The sequence below is a fragment of the Miscanthus floridulus genome, chromosome 3, assembly GCF_019320115.1.
Source record: "Miscanthus floridulus cultivar M001 chromosome 3, ASM1932011v1, whole genome shotgun sequence".
NCBI lineage: Eukaryota > Viridiplantae > Streptophyta > Magnoliopsida > Poales > Poaceae > Miscanthus > Miscanthus floridulus.
The window spans coordinates 138,675,235-138,697,238 of NC_089582.1; the positions used below are offsets into that span (position 1 = coordinate 138,675,235).

The 22,004-nt window shown below is 48.3% G+C and overlaps 1 non-coding gene and 1 pseudogene across 1 annotated transcript; both read right to left on the minus strand.

Annotated features, from left to right (window-relative positions):
* The window catches only part of LOC136544541 (uncharacterized), a 35,855-nt pseudogene extending 21,640 nt beyond the window's left edge, over positions 1-14,215 (minus strand).
* On the minus strand, positions 3,284-3,391 carry LOC136547757 (U6 spliceosomal RNA). The gene has a single exon (XR_010781714.1). It is a non-coding gene; the product is annotated as a U6 spliceosomal RNA (small nuclear RNA).
* Positions 14,216-22,004: the final 7,789 nt, after the last annotated feature.

Genomic DNA, 22,004 nt, shown 5'->3' on the forward strand with positions numbered 1-22,004 from the left:
GGGCCAACATGCCGGCGTCAGAGGCAACTTGGGAATCTGTCGAGGCGTTCCGGGCAGCATACCCCTCGTTCCAGCTCGAGGACGAGCTGTTTCCCGAGGGGGGGAGAGATGTTATGGTCGGCCAAGTGTACCAGCGGAGGCAACGCACCACCAGTGGCTAGAATGCGGCTTCAGTTGGTTAGATCAGCTTTAGCTTGTTAGATCACAGGAGCTTTTCGTGGAGTTTGTTGGAAGTTTGTTAGCTGCATGTTTAGTTGTTAGCTGCATGTTTAGTTTGTTCCTAAATTAGTGGCATGCTTGTATTTTGCCTATAAGGCAAACCATTGGTTTAATGAAGAGAGAAACATGGGATTGAGACATGCCGTCTCCCTTGGGTGCCCAGCTGTAGCACTGTTCACCGTCACCTCCTTGTCGCTCAGAGTTCAGGCGCCGGCCACGGCGCCGTCTGTTCGCCGCCGAGGATTCAAACCACGGCCAACAACCTCCCACTCTTACCACCTGCGCAGCCGCAACATTTTCATTTTCCACTTAGTAACAGTAGCAGAGCAAGCCTCTTACATGTTGATTGCCTTGGGCTTGAGCTCTGCGTATTTCCACTTAGCTATTAGTTATTCCATTATTTAGTGAATGTGTCAAATATTTTCTCCCCTGCCAATCTTTTTTCAAAGCATTTTGATGCCTAATGTGTCGCTGTGAAAAAATCCTAAAAACATTTTGCAACACATTTTTTTAGTAAGGGACAAAAATTCCTGAAAAAACATAATTGCTGAAGCATTGCTGCTACTTGTAGGTTTTGTAAATGGATGCAAAAGAAGACCTCATTTTGTTTTTAATTTTTTGATGCTCACATCTATGGGCAGGAAAGGGGAACGAGGGTGTTGTAAGTGTTATCCTAGATGGTAGATAGACGGTCACCGCATGACTAGCAATTACTCTTTGACTAATCGCTGTCTAGGTGGTCTAATTGCGCATCCCACATGAGTCATGATGATGGCAGCAGCAAAGTAAACCATTCAATCCTCCAGGGCTCCCACATCTTCACTGTCCTTTCTGACAACACCCCTGTCGTCAGGGTGCCGCTGGTACAGTCGCTGTCAGCGTCATCACCTCCATGCCTCCGCTTTGGCACACATTTGCGTGAAACATCTGTGAACCTCCTGCAGGCCCAACAGTCAAAGGGCGGGGACCAACTGCATTGGCGGTAGCAGCTGCTCGTCATCAGATCTTCTGACCTTGGGTTAATCAATTTTGAACCAGAACCGGCACAGCCCGTAAGAGCAAGGCTAATAATACAGCCGACTTATTGGCTGTAAGGTTCTTTGCAGCCTTCTCTCAGCCCACTCATATAGTAGTTAGCTCTTTATAGTTAATACATGGCCCACTTGTCTCTCTCACAGACTTTCTTGGTTCTTGTGCCCAAGCTGGCTGTAAGCTTACAGCCCGCTTCTCCTCTCTCTCCTCCCCTCTCTCCTCCATCTCAGCATTTAGTCGGCTTACAGCCTGCTATTATACTTGCTCTAAGTGGCTTCTATACATGGTTTTGACTGTCTTTCTTTTTTCTTGAATACACAAGAGAGCAGGAAGATTAAACATACAGGGTAGAAAAATGAATGAGCACCATAGGCAGAAAATTACAGACCCGTCTATTAGAAGTTTAAAAAATTGAAGTGCTGGGCAGTGGGCAGTGCCGCAAGTATGTATAGTACTATGCTTTTAAAAACCCAACATGTAGCAAACCAATTGTGAGATCATGGACAAGAAATATATTTATAGTATTTTGTCAGCCCAAAAGTCATTAGAGCATACCACAAATCACAAGCAGAATGGCAGAACACTTTAGCGATAGGACATACTAACCTCAGCAATGTAGCCAGCACGATATACACAGATAGAATCTACCAATTCTTTTGCAGTCTCCTGAAGAATTTCACGCCTACAACAAATGGGTTATGGGTCATCTGTAGTAAAAGTGCATGTTCCCGAAAGTTCAACAAAAACAGAAAAATGGTATACATAGAAAAAATGTGTCCTTACGTGTAAGCTAGGACAAGCTCGCATAGCTTCCTACTTTTACAGAATGCAATGCAGCGGAGCCCATGTTGAACCATCTCGGAAAATAACCTCTACTATTGAGCTAGCAAAGAAAACAATGCTATTAGTGTATTTTCATGAAACAGTATCTATTGAAAAGATACTTCTTAATATAGGTGCAAACACCTATTCACTGGTGAGCAGCAGTAAACAAAGTACTTTAAACACATAATGTGTTGCTTATATACAATAACATAGTACTCAAGAATGACAGTGTTGCAGATAAGCAATATTCTTCTGAAAAAGGAAAAAAAAAAACTCAAGTACCATGCTCTTGAATTTCTGAGAATTTCAAGTAACATGGAACATTAAAGTAGAACATTTTCTGATGCATGAAATGCTGTCAAAAGACTAGCCAGTAGTGTAAATAAGGTTACTCCATGGCAATAGACGACCCCTTGGCCTTGTCCTTAATATAGGGAGGCACCAGACCTTGGCTAGATGAGAGACATACTAGCCATTCTTCTCAGGGATGTACCACTTCGCGAGCACCTGAGTTTGAGTCCAGGCGGGCAGCCTCATCAACAGGAGACGCAATCAACCGAGCTATCGCTTAGCATGACTTTTAATAGAAATTATGCTTTTAACCAGGCAAAATAAAACTAGGGAACTTGCAATCTGGCATCAATGATCAAACAATCATAAAAAGATCACAACCTAATTACAACACTCATTTATGGTTGGCAGCGGGTAACTACTTTCTTCACTTCTAATTGGTCTGGGATAGGTGCTTGACTAAATTACTTCCAGCCTTATAGATGGCGTGTTCATTTTCTTATAAGCACCTCTCTATTAAAGATTCGTTCAACATGGGCAGCAGATTAAGTGATTTATTATTGTCCCTTCTTCTAGAGGAGGTGATACACCATAAGTAACTACCACTCTACAACGCATATAACAACAAAACAACTTAACAACAAATGGGGATTTATTAAGTTTGAACATAGACACCCTGTTCGCTAGTTGGTTTCAGCCAGCCCAAACCAGCCAGCCAACAATGTTTTTCTCTCACAATAAACCAGCCCCAGCCAACCTAAACCAGCCCAGAAACCAATCAGCGAACAGACAGAGAGCAGTGACTGAAAAAGGTAACAGCACATATATAACTAGAAAGAAGTGAAAGCGTAGTAAATTGGTGCCGGGTTCTACTCCAACAGTTTGATACCAGTCAGCCTTGTTCATAGCTTTCTCAAAAAATTTGGACCATTTCTTGATTTGTGCGTGTCATCCTTGCGCAGGGGCCATGCTAATCTTCTCTGTATCGTTCCAATTTTATCGGATGTCTCCGAAGATTAGCGACCCCTCTCGCGACTTCCGCCTACCCTGGCGGCGCCACCACGGAACCGCCGGACAAACCAACCCAGCACCACCGTCCGCCCATTAGCAAGCCGCCGGAACGGCCAGGAGCCGTGCCTGCCCAGCTCGTGCCCCACCCCAGCCCACCCAGCGACACCAGCCAACACCCCAATCCTAGCTCCACCATAGCTTGCAATGAGCCAGCACCCTGCAAAACTCAAGCCGGCCCCAATGCCCGGTCTCGCCAGCGACTTGTGGAAGGCAACGACGCCAGCTCCAGTGTTCAGGTACGTCGCCCCAATGCCCGACCAGGAGAGCTGCTGCAGGATCTTTTCCTTCGAGATTTCCACTCCACCGTTCTTCCCCACACTGTAGCCCCCTCCTCCACCTTCTACGTCTGGTTCACGCCTTCCAGTACAGCACCCCGATACAACATTGCCTTCGTCCGCAACATGCTGAACTTCCTCCTAACCGCGAGTCCGGGTCGCCTTCGTGTTGTCAGCCTGGGTTCTAGAGTTTTTCGTGCATCTGTCGCGAGTCGTAATGTGGCAAACGTTCTGGTTGTTCGTGGCCCTCTCCACCTCGGCAAATCTGTCCTAGTCCCGCACTCGTCCATGGCTGCGGCGAGGAAAGCTGCAAGTTTGCTCCCTCCCGTGGTTGAAGATGACCATACAGATTCAGTTACTGCGCCTCACCTGCCCATGCCAAACAATGGAAAAGAAGTCCGTTCTTCAGAGCGGTTATGTGGGCGTGCGGCTCGAGGGCGTACGTCGCAGAAAAAGGATTCAATGGTGCCGATGGATTGTCAACAACCTTGCCAGCTGCCCCCGTTACTCCCAACACCAAAGGCCTTTGCTCCCCACTTACCAGTCACCTCACGCAGTTAGGCCCCGTTTAGTTCCAAAAATTTTTGGCTTTTGGCTACTGTAGCACTTTCGTTTTTATTTGACAAAAATTGTCCAATTATGAACTAATTAGGCTTAAAAGATTCGTCTCACGATTTCTCGGCTAACTGTGTAATTAGTTTTTTTTTTCGTCTACATTTAGTACTCCATGCATGCATATGCCGTAAGATTTGATGTGACGGATACTATGCGAAAAATTTTGGTTTTTGGCTTCAACTAAACGGGCCTTACTTGCAAGCCGCCCTGACACCTGCAAAGCACTCGCCTCCAGCACCGAACAAGCTGCCTCCCTTCTCCCCTGGTGGCTGTTTCCGCTGTCTTGCTCCAGACCACCGCGTCCAGGATTGCCGCGACCCCGTCCGTTGCCGGCGGTGCCGAAGCTTCGGCCACCGTCAGCGGCACTGCAAGTTGCATGTCAGGCAGCCCATTCGTGTCTGGCACAGGGCACAGGGCAGATCAACTTGGTCCGGATGGTAACCTCGCCAGGTCCTCCCAACCCCTTCCGCCACCTCCGCCGCCGCCGCCTGCCGCTGGTGCTCCGCCTCCACCTTTCCCTCGTGGACCGCTGCTACCACACCAGCAGCCTCCCCCACCACCACATGCCGCAAACCAAATGTTTCCCCCGGCGCCCGCACATGCTGCTGCCAACACCGCGCCTGCCGCCCATACTGAAATGCTGCTTCAGCTTGCAACTGCAATCGCCACCAGCGCCCTTACCAAACTCATGCAAAATGCGCACACAAAAACCCTGGTGGCGCAAACCCCACTGCTGCTGACCTGGTATGATTCTGACGGCACCGAAGCCCCCCATGCTCCTCCTGCAACACCGGCCACCTCCGAGGTTGCCACGTCGGTGCCCAGCATCAGAAAGACTAGAGGCAAGAACAAGGAGCCAGGGGCAGCTAAGCGCCATAGTTTACGTCTTGCAGAAAAAGCACCTGCCTCCTTTGTGGACATGACTGACAAAGGCCATCAAGCTCAAGGCCCTTCAGAACTCACTCCAGCCTTGCTCCGCGGCCTTGAAATCTCAGGTGGCAAAGTGCAAAGCAATGACCAGATCAAAAATATCAATCCCAGTTCCGGACCTTCGCAGGCTCGTCTATGCAGCAGGTCTGGGCTGCAACACTGCCAGTGCAGTTGGGGTGGTGCAAAACCCACCAGAATGAATGAGTCTTTTAAAAAGATCTTCGTTATGTCATGGAATGTGCGTGGCTTAGGCGACCCGGACAAGTGCACGATTGTGCACGATGCGATCTCTGATGCCTCCCCAACCATTGTCTGCCTCCAAGAAACCAAACTCCATGACATGCCCCACACAAAAACACACTCCTTCCTCCCTTCAAAACTAGCAAACAACTTTCAGCTGATCAACGCGGAGGGTTCGCGTGGCGGCATCCTCACAGCGTGGGATGAGAGACAGCTAACGCTGGACTCAGTCACTAGCTGTCAATACTCGCTCTCTACATCCTTCTCCTCTACGGTTTCAGATTTCTCAATTACAGTCACAAATGTGTATGCTCCCTCTGATCATAGACATTCTGAACATTTTCTCCAATGCCTTAAAAACCTCAAACATGTTTTCACTGGCCTGTGGATCATTACCGGGGACTTCAATTTGGTCCACTGTTCGGAGGAGAAAAACACAGTCGGTGTGTCCCAAAGGCTTTGTGATCTTTTCAATGAAGCCATCGACCATCTCGAACTCCATGAGCTCCCTCTTCTCGGACGTCGTTTTACTTGGTCGAACAAACGAGACCGCCCAACCCTCGCCCGACTTGATCGGGTGTTGGTAACATGGATCAATGTGCTAAATTCCCCGACACCTCCCTCAACCCCCTCCCCCGCCCTACATCAGACCATACTCCCATCATTGCCTCCCTCTCCACTCAAATACCCCGCTCTTGCATCTTCCGCTTCGAAAATTACTGGCTCCAAAACACCAACTTCCTTCCTGCAGTTCTCCCGGCCTGGCATGAGGCCCCTCGCTGCGCTGACGCTGCTGGCCAGCTCGTTGCTTGCCTCAAGTCAGCTCGAACCGCGGCAAAGGTATGGGCTAAATGCAACAGAGCGCCAGTCTGGCTCATCCACAACTGCAAATTTCTAATTCTCTTGTTCGATTATCTCGAGGAAGACCGTTTTTTGTCTACTGCTGAATCCCAGGTCAGACAGATCTGCCAAGAAAGGCTAGCATTGGCACTGAAAGAGAAAGCAGCATATTGGAAACAGCGAGGCAAAAGAAGAGCAATTAAAGAGTCTGATGCAAACACCGGTTTCTTCCACACTCACGCCACTTTGCGTATGAGAAGGAACCTCATTAGGGAAATACAGGTCAGTGGTACGCAGATCACTCACCATCAAGGGAAGGTGGAAGCACTGACAGCCTACTTTACAAGTCTGATGAATCAAACAGTCAGCGCAAACTGGAATTTCAATCTTCAGTCACTTTACACAGGTCTGCCCACAACAACCACAGCCCTCACTGCTCCTTTCACTGCAGTTGAAGCTTGGACAGCAATAAAAGGATGGTTTTGGGCCGAGTTTCTACAATGCAGCTAGGTCTACAACGCGAGCAGCAGTGATGAAGTTCCTACAGGGGTTCTATGACTGCAATATCGATCTGCAAAGGGTTAATAGAGCTTTCATGGTGCTGCTACCAAAGAAGCCGGGTGCAGTGACTCCGGACTCCTTCAGGCCTATATGTCTTCAGAACTGCAGTGTTAAAATCGTCTCCAAAATAATGACCACAAGGCTGCAGCGAGAAATTTCAACACTAATATGGAACGATCAGTCAAGCTTCATAAAAGGGAGATCCATCACAGACACCTTTGTCTATGCAACAGAACTGGTTCAATGCTGTCACAAGAGGAAAGTCCCCACCCTGGTACTTAAATTGGACTTTGCAAAAGCTTTTGACACCGTCAATTGGGACAGCCTCACCAAGATAATGAAAGCCAGAGGTTTCCCTAAACTTTGGTGCAATTGGGTCATGGAGTTGCTGTCTTCTTCGAGAACAGCTGTCCTTGTCAACGGATGCCCGGGTCCATGGTTCACCTGCAAAAAAGGACTCCGCCAAGGAGATCCACTATCCCCCTACCTCTTTCTTCTGGTCGCAGACATTCTGCAGACACTAATCAAGGCCAACCCTGAAATCCGACACCCAATCGTGGATTCAACCCCATGTGCAACACTACAATACGCTGATGACACACTAATTCTACTTCGGGGCCACATCCAGGACGTCACACTGCTCAAACAAACCTTGACAGCTTCTCAGAGGCAACTGGGCTGTACATCAATTACAACAAAAGCACAGTGGTACCTTTGCACATGGACGAAGCAATGATACAACAATGCATACAGATTCTAAACTGCAAGCGGGATGGATTTCCACAATCCTACCTGGGGCTGCCCCTCTCGCATGAGAAGCTGCGCCTACAAGCTATACATTTGCAAGACCGATCGGTACCTGGCGGGTTGGCAAGCCTCACTACTAAATGCCATGGGCAGAACGGTGCTTATCAATTCGGTGCTTGACAGTCAGTTGGTGTACCTCATGTGTGCAACTCCGCTGCCACCGGGTGTGGTTTTGCAGCTTGATCGTCGAAGACGGGCCTTCCTGTGGAACGGCCAGTCATCAGCTTCGGGCGCTCAGTGCCTCATCGCCTGGGAGCGCGTCTGCTCGGAACGCGCCGCTGGAGGACTCGGCGTCAAAGACCTGGCCATCCACAATGACTGTCTCATGTTGAAACTGATTCATCGGTTACATCAGAACTCAACCTCGTCCTGGGCCATCTGGGTCCACGAACATGCCTGCATTGCCACTATGGAGGGCAATCTCAACGGCTCGCACTGGAACGCTCTGCGATCCTTGGTGCCGGTTTACCGAGCTGTCACTACAGTGAAACTTGGGAATGGATGCCACACCTCCTTCTGGTTCGACGCTTGGGCTGGAGAAAACTGCCTTGCAGACATGTTTCCTGTGCTGCTCAGCCACTGTAGGAAGCCGACTCAGACTGTAGCTCAGGTTGTTACTTCAGGAATCACTCCACACCTTGTGCCACGTCTATCACCACAAGCCACTGAAGAACTTCAGACTGCCCAAGTTTTGCTGCAACAATTTCAGATAACTGATGAACAAGATACTAGACAAAGAACCGCGACTAGCAACTTCTCTGCATCACTGCTCTACAAATTGCTAAAATCAGGGCAGCAACACGATGATCGAGCGAAGTTCATTTGGGGAAGTCGCGCACCACCAAGGGTGCAATTCTTCGCCTGGCTCCTCCTCAACAATCGCATTCAGTGCAAAGAAAACCTGTTCAAGAAAATGATAACTGATGACAGTACATGCGAAATCTGTTCATATGGGGCTGAAACAGCAGCACATATTATGTTCAAGTGCCCTTTTGCCAAAATTTTCTGGGACTTGATCAAGGTTCAGACAAGCGATATCACCACAGCGGCAGACATATATAAGCTGGCTAGGCCCAGTCATATCCCTGCAACTCATTTTGATGTTTTTATCATCCTTTGCTGCTGGCTACTCTGGAAGAGAAGGAATGATTTCATATTCCAAAGGCAAGCGACCTCAATGAGGCAGCTAGTCAGTCAGTGCAAAACAGAAGCTCAACTTTGGAGTCACAGACTGCCTGCCCAATCAAGAAACGTAGCTTCTGTATGGTGCTCAATCTTCACAGCGGCCTTGGAGCAAAACAACGGTGCTAGTATTTTTCAAACGGGAGCTTTATAAGCTCAGTGCTGATGTAAACTTAAGTGCTGTTATTGTAACCTTGACATCAGGCCATAAGGGCCAAATCATCAATATATACAGGTGGGGGACTCTCTCTCACAGCCCCCCCCCCCCCCCCCCCCCCCCCCCCGCCGGTGATTTCATAAAAAAAAACGTAGTAAATTGGGTATAATGTGTGGGGTGTGGGAATAGATTGCATTGAGTCTCTCGGGCGGTATATATAGAGTACAAAGGCCTATAGAGACAAGTGGCCTACCAGAAACATATGACAATAAACATCCCCTGACAGTTCTAGCGACGTCGCATTACAGATGCTACGACTAGAGTAGAAACCAACAAGTAGCTCATGTGGACAACAGCCCTTTTTGTCACCGAAGTAAACGAGGTCGGACTGGTCGAAATTGTGGAGGGAGGAATGGGTCCAAAGCATCAACAGAGGCACAAGTACACATAATCATCAGCTTCTTGATGATGACAGCAGCACGATGATGAGCTGACCAAATGGTGAAGGCAAATGGGGCTGCCTGGGCGTATCAATAAGCACTCACGCGTCATCCGTCAATGACATTGGCGACGATGTCCAAGAGGTGGCAACAGTAGGCACGGACTTGGATCGAGAGCCAGTGTGACGAGGAGGACCGACAGCATGGGTGGCGCTAGCCTGGATGGTGCCATTGGATATGCGGTGCCCGTGAAGATAGCTTGACCACAAGCAATGTCATTCTGCCTGGGAGGGCACGTAACGACAACCTTGTCCTTGGGAGAGTAGACTCTAACCAGGGAAAAAAAAGTAGCATCTCCTCTGTGTGGCTAACAATGACACAACCCAACCAGCGGCGGCGGCGAGTATGGCACGCCACGGCCTGCAGTGACACCCTACGAGGCATTGCACCCTAAGATGCAGCCATGGCATGAGAGTTGAGACAGTCACATGGTCCAGCAATGCCCGTGGTAGATCAACCTAACAACGCACATTTGGAGGAGGTCTGATGTTGCCGCCCAATGCTACTTGACGATGATACGCACGGCAGATCAACTGGATCAGCCCAATCTAACTACGAGGGCGCTGCCCACAGTGGAGATCGATCTCCTAGGGGCCGCGGCAGCAGAAGCCTTAGGGTTCAGGAACAAAACTTGAACTCATGATGCCATGAAAGCATAGTAGCTTGGGTATAACGTGGGGATACATTGGGGGCAAGTTGCCACCCAGATACATGTGACAATATCGAATTACAATCCAAAATTACCAAATATACTCTAACAAAAAGGAGCATATATCACTATACCTTGAGCGCCTAGGTACTGAACTAGCTTTTGACCTTCCTTCTGTCATATGTAGTGGGGGATTCCACAAGAGAATGTACTTGGAACCACAAGGACTTCCATCATTCTGAATCAACTCCACTTCATCCAAATTGGCCAATTCCTAGGACAAACATATTTCATTGTGAAGATAAAATACATCCAGTTCCACGCAAATGCAATATTCTTGAAAGATCGGATGAACATAATTTTTAAGAAAAATTATAACATGAGGCCACTATATTTTAACAAAAGGAGTAAATACACGAGCAGTTAGCAAAATGAGTAAAATACACAAGCAGTCCCTGAACTTGTCCTTGGCTGTCACTCAGGTCCCGAACTCTCAGAATGTATTTTCAGCTCCCAACACTTGTCATATGATGTTCCCCTATCTTAATTGAAGGGCAGAGCTCCTACCATTATGTTCAAAAAAAACTTGCCATATGATGTCATTCAGGTCCTGAACTCTCAAGATCCCCACACTTGTCCATCCTCAGTGTCATATAGGTCCTGGTCCAAACAGGACCTGAACTGCTCCACACCTTGATGTCGCATGCCACAGTAGATCCCCTTGGCTCAGTTCTTGACCAGTGACTGCCACATGATGGTGGGGCCCACAAGTCAACCTCTAGCTTCGTGAAACACCAGCTTCGCTCTTATGGCCTTCACTACCAGGGATGTCATTGGCTTTGAGGAGGGGGGTGAAGAATGAAGGCATGCTGGGGATTGCGATAGCTGCGAGGTCTGCTTGGTGATATAAATAGAGAGAAAGGACGAGGAAGGCAAAGCACGGAGATGGAGCACCAAAGGTTGGCATGTCGCCCCTACCATACATGACTCACTGGTCAAGACCTAAGCCACCAGGGATGCACAGCAGCCTGCCACATCAAGGCGCAGAGTGGATTGGAGCCCCTTTGGACCTGGATGACACGATATGAAAAATTCAAGGACGTGAAAGTAACATTTTGAGAGCTTTGGACTTCAATGACACCCCAAGATAAGTTCAAGGACCTGAATAGCATTTTGAGAGTTTGGAGACCTGGGTACCACCCTGGGACAAGTTTAGGGACCACCCTGCATTTTCCTCTTGAAAAAAATATTAAGAACAGCAGGTTTCCTTTTTGCTAGGTACAACCATGTCTTCTCAAAACTATGCTAAAGAGAGGGAATAACCTACCATGACATGCTCACATGGATTTGCTGAGGTTGCTGTACAAAATATGAATGTAGGATGACTACCATAAACTGCAAATACAGAAAACCAAGGGCTTTTATAGATTATATTATATGTGTAACTGCATAAGTAGCATCCTAAATTTTTATAGGTCTGCAAAGTCATCACATCAGAAGTTACAGCTTGTAAGGAACTTACTGTAATTTTTTGAGCTCTGATTAGGATTCTGGGAGTCAAGTAATAAATTCATGTAACTACAAAACCTAGTCCTAGTACACAAGATAGATGAATAAGTCAACTATCAAATAAAAAGTTATACATACCATTTGAACAAATACGCTTCAATCTCCGAATTATAAGTGCAGTATGGCAGCCAAATGCCCCCTTGTATGAATGTGCTTCATCAATGACAATATACCTGAGTAAAAATTGCAACAGAAATGATGTCATTGTGGAAAACACAAGAAATTGCGTACATACTAGCAAAATGCACACCTATTCATTCGGAAACTTAAAGCATATCCCAGATGAAAAAAACACATCATTGATAAAAAAAAGGACCAATGAATAAGATCATTGAGAAAACTAAGGAACCAATTACTTTTACCTGAGATTTGATAAAATCCTCTGGAATTGACCATGATACGGCAAGATTGACACATGCAACATATCTGGGTTGGTAATGAACTGAGAGTAAAACGGTATGTGATCAGACGCGTTAAAATAAAGAAATCAAATTAAAAACACAATTCTATAGCCCTAGACATAGTTACCAGTCGAGCATTATCCCTGATCCACAAACGATCTTCTCTAGGAGTATCACCATCATATATTTTAACATCAAATCAATATGAGATGCATTCTTCATCTCTAGTAAAGTCCTCAACTGATCTTGAGCTAAAGCCTGGAAAACAAAAGGAGCATGAATTTCTATCGATATTATTGATGAACAATTGACCATTACTAAAATGTAATAGGTTATTTCCCATACCTTTGTCGGAAATATGTACAGAGCACACGCCATCGAGTCTTGGGAAAGAGATTTAAGAACAGGAATATTGTAACATAGAGACTTTCCACTTGATGTAGAAGTTGCAACGACAATGTGCCTTCCAGAAATAGAGGACTTTATGGCTTGAGACTGCACTCAAATAAAAAAACAACATAAGACAATGACCTAATTAAATATGCACCAAATGTGACACACCCCGGCATACCTGGTGGCTATACAGTCTAGATATTCCAATACTCTTCAGCGCTTCTCTCATAGCTTCTGAAAGATTACAAGGAAGATTTGTAAATGATGCCTCTCTAGATGGTATCTCTTGGATATGTACGATCTGCACATACAAATTGCAACGATTAAAAGACTATTTCTTTGTTTGCAGTATCAATTTCAGAAAGTTATATAAGTGAAAACCTGCTCCTCCTTTCCAAGTCCTTGTTTCAGATGTTCAACCATTTCAGCAGGTTCCAAAGGGTGCATATCCTGCATTGCAACCACATGATAATCAAAAAGATATCCAGCTTCTAAGGTAAAAAAATATGTATGGCAAGCCAATATGTATGTGGTATGCCATATGCCTATTGCATTCTTCTTGGGCAAGAAACACTAAGCTGCCATTTGGTTTTCTTCTCCGGGTGATGAAAGTTAAGATGAAATTGGCAGTGGCAGAGAGAAAAAAGAGAGGCGATACATACATGACATGACATAGCAGCAGATTTGGCCACCCCACTTTTCTTACTTATGTTGTGTTTCTCAGCTGTACCATTCGCTTCAGGGGACACCATTTGTGGGGAACCATTTCCATTTCTCTTGCAATGTTTTCCTCCGTTTCCTTGATGACCCACTTGACGAACTTTGACCAGCTGTCATATCCTCCATAAATCTCCTAGAGAACGGGTCACATGAGGAGTAAAAATCTTTGGAAGCAGCATCAGACTGTGGGCTGGTTGGCATTGCTGAGAGGTCATCCATAATGTCTTGCCAAGCTGAATTAGCCGCAGAAGACACTTCTGGTTGTTTTGGTGGATTGAGGCCCTGCTCTTGACTTGCCGTGCAAACTGAAGAACGTTGCTGTGGCATCCTTGTGAAGGGTACGAGAACAATGAATTCATTGCCGCCGATTGCAAGGCTGCCAATCTCAGCGTCTAAACGCAATTTGGCACCCTTCAGCACACGAGGAAAATTTCAGCATGAGTAAGGTGCTACTGTATTCAACTAGTGTCGATAGTGAAGCTGCAACCACTAACAGTCTTAACCCAATGAGGCATCAATGCCATGACGAAGCGAGACAGTCTTGGCACACGCCGGAAAGCTAGAGGTAGGTAGAGGTAGGCTGTTGCGCGCCTTAAGGAAGAGGTGGAAGCTGGGGGCGACTTGCGCCGGCGGGAATGAGGTCCGGAGCGCGGCCTTGAGGTCCCGGACGGAGCCGCCGGGGGGCAGCTTGACGACCGTGGATCGCCCATCGAGGGCCCGGACCTGGACCTCCCTCCCCTCCTGCTGCACCGTCATCAACAAGCGCGGTGAGGAGGTGGAGGAGCCGGAGCGTAGGGCTGCGGCTCCGGAGCCGGAGCGTAGGGCTGCGGCTCCGGAGCCGGCGGCCGGTGGCTGGTTTTGGCGCGTGCCGAGCGAGGAGGTGGGGCGGACGCGGAGGCGGCGGCGGTTGCGCGGCGCCGCGGCCGTTTCACACTCTCGTCGTCCCGTCCCGTTGTGTGCGTGCTACCTGATGTGGGCCGGTTTCGTCCTCTTGTCTGGCAGAGCCCAGCTTCAAAGCATGGGTTGTCCCCTGCCATAGCCCATATCCATCCACAGCATACAGGGATGCGAATGGATACCCCCAGTGGCCAGTGGGCCGTGAGCCACAAAGTCGTTCTTGCCCCCGTTCTGGTCTGATACGTGGAACTCTATTAAATCTATGGCTTTCTCCAAGCCTGGCTAGGGCTAGCATAAGACCGTCTCCGGCAAGCCAAGATGGATTTGTTTGGTTGTCTACACAATCTAAGCCTGGCTAGCATCTAGTTTGTTTGGTTGGCTGGTTTAGCTTGGATAGAGTCACCTCTTCTTTGTGTAAGTAACTTCACCACCTTTGAGGCAATTCGTCAAACACGTGGTGAGTGTCACTTCTCTGCATATCGAAGCCATGGAGATGGCCGGCGTGGAAAATCCACCAAAGCAAAAGATGAACCATCAAGTAACAACGAGTAGAAAGAGAATAGTTTACTACAAGTTGTAATCTTGTCGCTTATGATCTAGTACTACTTCCTCTTATCGCCCTCTTGCACATGAGGAGATGGGTCAATGGCTCAGCCAACGTCGGCGCCTCTCCGTCATCCTCCCAGGACTAGTAGAAGAGAAGGTGGCCCTCTCGCAAGCCAATCTTAACATACAAGTTGTCCACCTCATCAATGTATCTCCCTCTAACGCTGGCTACCACAAAGCAACCTGCCCTAAGCCCATCGTTCTCGCTCTCTTCCCTTGCCTCCTCCTCCCACGTAGGAGGGAGCCTGGTGGGGCGTTCAAGGGCTCGTTGGTGAGTGGACGATGATATCCTTGATGCCTCAGATGTGGAGTTGTCGCCGACCACTTCCCCACCCCTACCTGGATGTGGTTCGTCAGGAGCCGCCACCGCCGCCAAGGACGTCGCAGCTGCCTGAGAGAACTCCGTCGTGCCCCATCTCGTTGGAGGCATGCGCCGCGATGTCGTTGTTGAGAAGGGTGTCAGGTGGCGATGCAAGTGCCCAAAGCATCGTCGGCTACGCCTGCGGCTCATTCACGAGCTTCCCGTCCGCGGTAGGGACGATAACGGCGGAACTAACCGGGTTGCACACGATGACACGCGGTGCGTGCTAGCCCATCTGCAGCTCGGACCACAACCTACCTTTGGCGCTCGCATGCGCATCTCCGCTCGGGGATGCTGATGGTTGGCGCAAGGTCTTGTCGCAAGGGCCATTAGGCAGCCGGAAGACCGTCGACCCTCTACCCGTTTCCCGATAGACCTACATGGGGCCGATGTGCCTCAACTGTCTCTCTTCCTTGCACATGTCTGTCGCGACCTTTGATCAGCGTGTTGTTATGGTATTGAATTGCAAACTTTATAACCTTAATCCTTATGTATGTTGCAACCCCTAATTAATATATGCCTTGTAACCCTAATTAGGGAAATCTCGACCTAGAAACTATGAGGTGGTTTCCATGCTTACCAAGGCAACTAGACATTACAAATAGAAACCACATTTCCAATAGATAGTTTTTTTTAAATTATTTTTTGTCCTATCAAATGTTTTCTCTCTCATATCATCTACCATTCAGATTTCTTTGTATCATCGTTCCTGTGTAGACATAGTTTCCTATATAAAAACTATTTCTCTCTCTCTTATTAACTACAATGCTACGTCAATATTTTGTTTAGTTGGTATATTAATTAATGGTTATAAAAAAATCTAATTTCTACGTTGAAAGTGTCCTTAGTAGGATAGTACGATCCTAGTCACAATATATATATATATAGAGAGAGAGAGAACTACTATCATGTAGCTGGCTACAAAATAATTTATTCTGTAGCCACTTTGAGTTACGATAATTACTATGTTAATTTACGAGATTATAGTAACTTCTTACTAAGTGATTTACTATAACATTAGGGTAAATATCCCATGTGTTATAGCAACCCAACTATCATAAATATTTATTGACATTATCGTGAATTAGTATATAAAATTATCGTAAATGGAGGTGGCTACAGAATAACTTATTTTGTAGCTGGCTACTGAATATACTCTCCATATATATATACATACATACATACATACATACATATATATATATATATATATATATATATATATATATATATATATATATATATATATATATATATATATATATATATATATATATATATATATATATATACATACATACATACATACATACATACATACATACATACATATATATATATATATATATATATATATATATATATATATATATATATATATATATATATATATATACTATGCAGCTGGCTATAGAATAACTTATTTTGTAGCCACTTTGAGTTACGATAATTACTATATTAATTTACGAGATTATAGTAACTCCTTACTAAGTGGTTTACTATAACGTTACGGTAAATATCGCCATGTGTTATAGTAACCCAACTGTCGTAAATATGTATTGACATTATCGTAAATTAATATATAAAATTATCGTAAACGGAGGTGGCTACAGAATAACTTATTTTATAGCTGGCTACTGAATATACTTTCCATATATATATATATATATATATATATATATATATAACACATAACGTAAGCCCATGTTTTTAGGCAAGAAAAGAGGCCCTGATGTCCATACCTGTCACGATCACTCATTCATGCACGTACCTAATGCACATCCTATTAATATAATGAACATGCATACAGCTATTTGTATTAAAATTAGGCTCGCACGTATTCTCTGCTCATTTAATAGCGTGTTTGGTTCGATGGTGAGGGGAGCCTTGCATCTCGGAACCAGGCTTTCGCAAGGCTGTGCAGGTGCAAGAGTTGTTGTTTGGTTGTTTGGGTGTATAGAGTTTGGTTAAGAAGAGATAATATTCGTACCGTATGAAATAAGAATGAAAAAAAAGACCTTAAAATATTTAACTTGTATAACTACACTCTAGCTGTCCATATTTTACTTTGAATATCTTAGTCTACTTTAAAATATACTAATGTCACTTAATACGTATTAATCATATGTTAGGCCCCGTTTGGATGACAGAAATATTTCGGATTTTCAATAGAATCATCAGAATCGCTGCCAAACACCTAAATAGGTGACAGAAACGTTTTGGATTCTCGGAGAAACTTTTCTCGTTTTTTACTAGAAATGAGAATCACCCAAATAGGTGTTTTGCAGTAATTCTAGTTCATTTCAAGGAGAATCTGGATCAATAACCAAACGTTTCACCGATTCTTACTAGGTGATTCCTATTTCAATGGAGAAATATTTTTGGAGAGAATCTAGATCTGAAACGTTTCTGGGAAAATATGGATCCCTACTAAACAGGCCCTTAATAGCATCATTAAGAAACTTTGCGATGCAACATGCGAGCCATGCTCGTGAGAAACACAAATGAAATCCATATCTAGGGAGTCAGGCTCTCTGGGCTATCTTTAGCATATGAAGAGCCAGATTCTAATGGCAACCAAACACTTTAAAGATGTATCGGAGCAGTCTGATTAGGCATGAACCAGGCAACCAAATAGGCTCTAAGGGGATGTTTGGGACTGCTCCGCCGCTTCACGTTTTTTAGCCAAACGGTTTCAGCTCCAAGCACTCTGTTCGAACAAAAAGGGTGGAGTTGTGAGAGCACCTAAAGAGGTGCTCCACAAACTCCAGGTTTTTATGGAGCTGCTCTGTGGTGAAGTTTATGAAGAGTTTGTGGAGCAGTTTCACACGCCCCCTAGATAATTCCAATGCTCTACATGCATACATGCATGAGGTAGGTGTAGTTGGGGACGGCCATGAACTTTGTGTAGCATGGTCGTCCCAAGATGGTGTAATAGGTTCCGTGGAACCCAACCACTTCGAAGGTGAGGGTCTCCGCCCTATAGTTGGATGGACCCCCAAAGGTGACGGGCAGATCGATCTCCCCAAGTGGCATGGCTTGCTTTCTAGGCATGACGTCGTGGAAAGGCGCTCCGGTCGACTGGATGCGCGCTCGGTCGATGCCCATGGCGTCGATCATCCCAACGTACATGATGTTGAGGCCGCTGCCTCCATCCATCAGTACCTTAGTGAGCCGCTACATGCCGACGATCGAGTCAACCATGAGCGGGTATCTCCTAGGTTGCGGGATGCTCTCCGGGTGGTCGGTCCGATCAAAGGTTATGGCGGACTCCGACCATTGGAGGAAGGCAGGCGTGGCTGGCTCGGTCGTATAGACCTCGCGGCGCGCGAGCTTCTGACGGCGCTTGGAGTTAAAGGCTGCTGACCCTCCGAAGATCATGAGGCAGCCATCCAACATCGGAAAGCCGTCGTCCTTCCCCTCGGCATCGTCCGTGGTCGGATCGGGGTCCTTCCCACGCTCCCCTTTGTTGGAACCTCTGGACAAGAACTGCTTCATGAGGTCGCAGTCCTTATACAGATGCTTGACAGGGAAGGCATGGTTCGGGCATGGCCCCTTGAGTAGCTTCTCGAAGTGGTTCGGAGTGCCCTCCGCGGGCTTCCAGCCACCCTTTCGGTCGGTGATGGCCACGAGCGAGCCCTCGCGCTGCTGCTTGTTCTTCTTCTTGACAGGACGGTTGGAGGCGTCTTCACCGATGTCCTCGTCCTATTTCGCCTTGCCCTTGAGGTGGTTGAAGATCGCTCCGACCGCCTCTTCGCCCGAGGCGTGGCTGGTGGCGATATCGAGGAGCTCCTTAGTGGTTCGTGGGCCCTTGCGTCCCAGCTTGTGAACCAAGGACTCACAGGTAGTCCCAGACAGGAAAGCTCCTATAACGTCGGTGTCGGCGACGTTAGGCAGCTCGTTGCACTGTCGGGAAGAAGCACCGGATGTACCCACGAAGGGTTTCTCCGGCCTTCTGTCGGTAGTTCTTAAGATCCCATGGGTTCCTAGGGTATTTGTACGTGCCCTAGAAATTCCCCACGAAGATCTCCTTTAGGTCCGCCCAACTTTGGTTCTGTTGGGCAGGAGGTGTTCCAACCATGTTCGCACCGAATTAGCCAAGAACAATGGAAGGTTGTGGATAATGAAATCGTCATTATCCGCTCCACCGGCTTGGTAGGCAAGCCGATAATCCTCGAGCCACAGTCCGAGGTTCATTTCCCTAGAGTATTTTGGGATGTTGGTTGGTGGTCGGTACCTTGGTGGGAAGGCAGCGTTGAGGATGTATCGACCAAAGGCCTGAGGCCTCGGCAGGCCAGGGCTCGAGCTTCGGTCCTCGCTGCTGTCATAGCGTCTGCCATGACGAGGGTGATAGTCGTGGCTAGCTCCCTCTCTTGGGTCATCATGGGTACGTCTTGGGCGTCGAGGGTGTTGTGTGCGTCACGGTTGCGGCTGAGACGCTGATGCACTAGGACAACAATGCATTGTCTACCGCCTTGTGGCGCCTAGTGGACTGATGTGTCTTTGCTAGGGCGCTCTGAGGGCGTGTGCTGGCTGACGTCGAGCTCGCATCGCTGAGACAACGAGCTCTTGGCCTACTATGCCACCGCACGCTCGAGCAACGTGCAGATCTCGCGGTGGGCCCATCGATCCTCAGGCGTCATAGGTCCTAGAAGCCCCCTGAGCAAGACTGCTGCAGCAGCGATGTTCTGACTTACCCGGGTGAAGTGCGGGAGCGCTTGATCATCCTCGACGATCCTTCGGTTCATGTCACGGGCCATGGCGCGTGCACGCCCACCGTCTCTGTGGCGCTCGATCTCTCGATCGAGCTTCACGCGCTCCTGCTCGAGCTAGAGTCACGCTTCCTCGAGATCTTGGTGTCAGGCTTTTAGTTGCTTCACCTATATATGAGGTTGGGTGACTATCTCCCCCTCAACCTCATCGTTGGGGTCATTCATCGAGGTAGCCTCCTCCTCGTGGATGCTTTCGACGTGTCCCTTGGGGGTACCTATCATGAAGCATTCACGAGAGGGGTGATGGCTCCAACTGCTGGAATCAGAAGCCAGAGGGCGACTTTGGCTCCTCTGCGAGGAGGTCATGGAATGACTCCATGACATGTTCGATCACCCCCATGAACTCGTTGTTCGCGGGGGATGGAATCATGTGTTGTGCCACAAGATGACCAACGGTCTCTGCGGCATTACGAAGACCGAACGAGAGCACTGTCGGGGTGCTCCGGATGAGGTATTCCGAGGAGAGGGGCTCTCCTCTGGCGAGCTGTGCCATGACGTTGGCGAACGAGAAGGTGAGGTGGCACAGGTCTTCCCGGGACGGTCGTGGTCCCAGGAAGACGTCGAGTTGGTGCCCCAACCTCCCATAGTCAAAGTCGAGGGGCTGGTCCTCCCGGGGGCATAAGCCTCCGATGCGTGTAGCTGTAGCTCCTCAAGCGCCTCGGTGATTGTGTCGAGGCCAGCGGAGGGGAGTGGTCAAACGACGGCGAGAGCCATCGCCAACTCCTCCTCCGTCGTGATGATGAAGTCCAGGTCCTTGAAGCGCACGTGCGCACCTAGGACCCAACTGATATCATGATTGGCCATCCAAAGCCTGGTGTTGATGTCGAGACGCACAAAGGCCCCTACCTAGCGCGCCAACTATCGATATTTCGAGTAAACACCAATAAATAAATTTGTATTATTGCGCGTATGGTCCGGATGGTGTGCTAAGAGGACACGAGGTTTATACTAGTTCAGGCTGAATATTCCTACATCCAGTTCATTGCTGTTGCTCGTGTTACTAGCACCGAAAAGTTTGTAGTAGGGGTTACAAACGGACGAGAGAGGGACTGGTCCTAAGTCTCTGGTGGTGTGTTGTTCGTGATGAGGTGCGGTGAACCAATGTTATGTGATGCACTTGTTTTGATCCCTCTTAATGGGATGCCCTGCTTTCTCTTTTATAGGCTAAGGGAAAGCACGAGTTACAATGAGAGAGGAGGAGAACGAGAGGCCAAGGAAGTCTTCAGGGTCGTCGGGCCTTCCTTTTCCTCCATACGGGCCCCGCTGACATAGCAGGCGGGTGACAGGGACAGCTCCACGCGTGGTCGCCTGTCCCCTGACAATGCCATGCCCTGGCATTTGTCTACGAGTTGTAATGTCCCATTCCGCCTCGGCGGGCGGTGCAGTTGACCAATGTGCTGATCAGTGGCCGCACAGGGAGTGGGCAGCACAGTGACCACGTGTCTGTCACTGTGGGCGATGTGAGTCCACTAGAATGACATGTCGCGGGGGCGGGTCGTGTTGAGACATGACCGCTCCCTACACGATGACAGAGGTTTGACCTTGGGTCGTACTTTCTAGCCCATAGTGGTTGGCGGCAGCGTGAGCTTTCGTTAGAAACCATGTCCGAGGGATCGGGCGAAGCGGAGCCAGCCCTCAGACGTCAGGCGAGGCGGAGCCAGCCCTCGGACATCGGGCGAGGCGGAGCCAACCCTCATACGTCGGTTGAGGCGGAGCCAACCCTCGGGGGTCAAGCGAGGCGGAGCCAGTCCTCAGACGTCGATCGAGGCGGAGCCAACCCTCAGGGGTCGGGCGAGGCAGAGCCAACCCTCAAGCGTCGGCCAAAGCGGAGCCAACCCTCGGGGGTCGGGCGAGGCGGAGCCAGTCCTTAGACGTCGGCCGAGGCGGAGCCAACCCTCAGATGTCGACCGAGGCGGAGTCAACCCTCGGGGGTCGGGAGAGGCGAAGCCAGTCCTTGGGGGTAGGGCGAGGCGGAGCCAACCCTTGGGGGTCGGATGAGGCGGAGCCCGCGACCTCAGTGTCCACCGAGGCGGAGCCAACCCTTGGGGGTTGGACGAGGCGGAGCCCATGACCTCGGTGGTCGGACGAGGA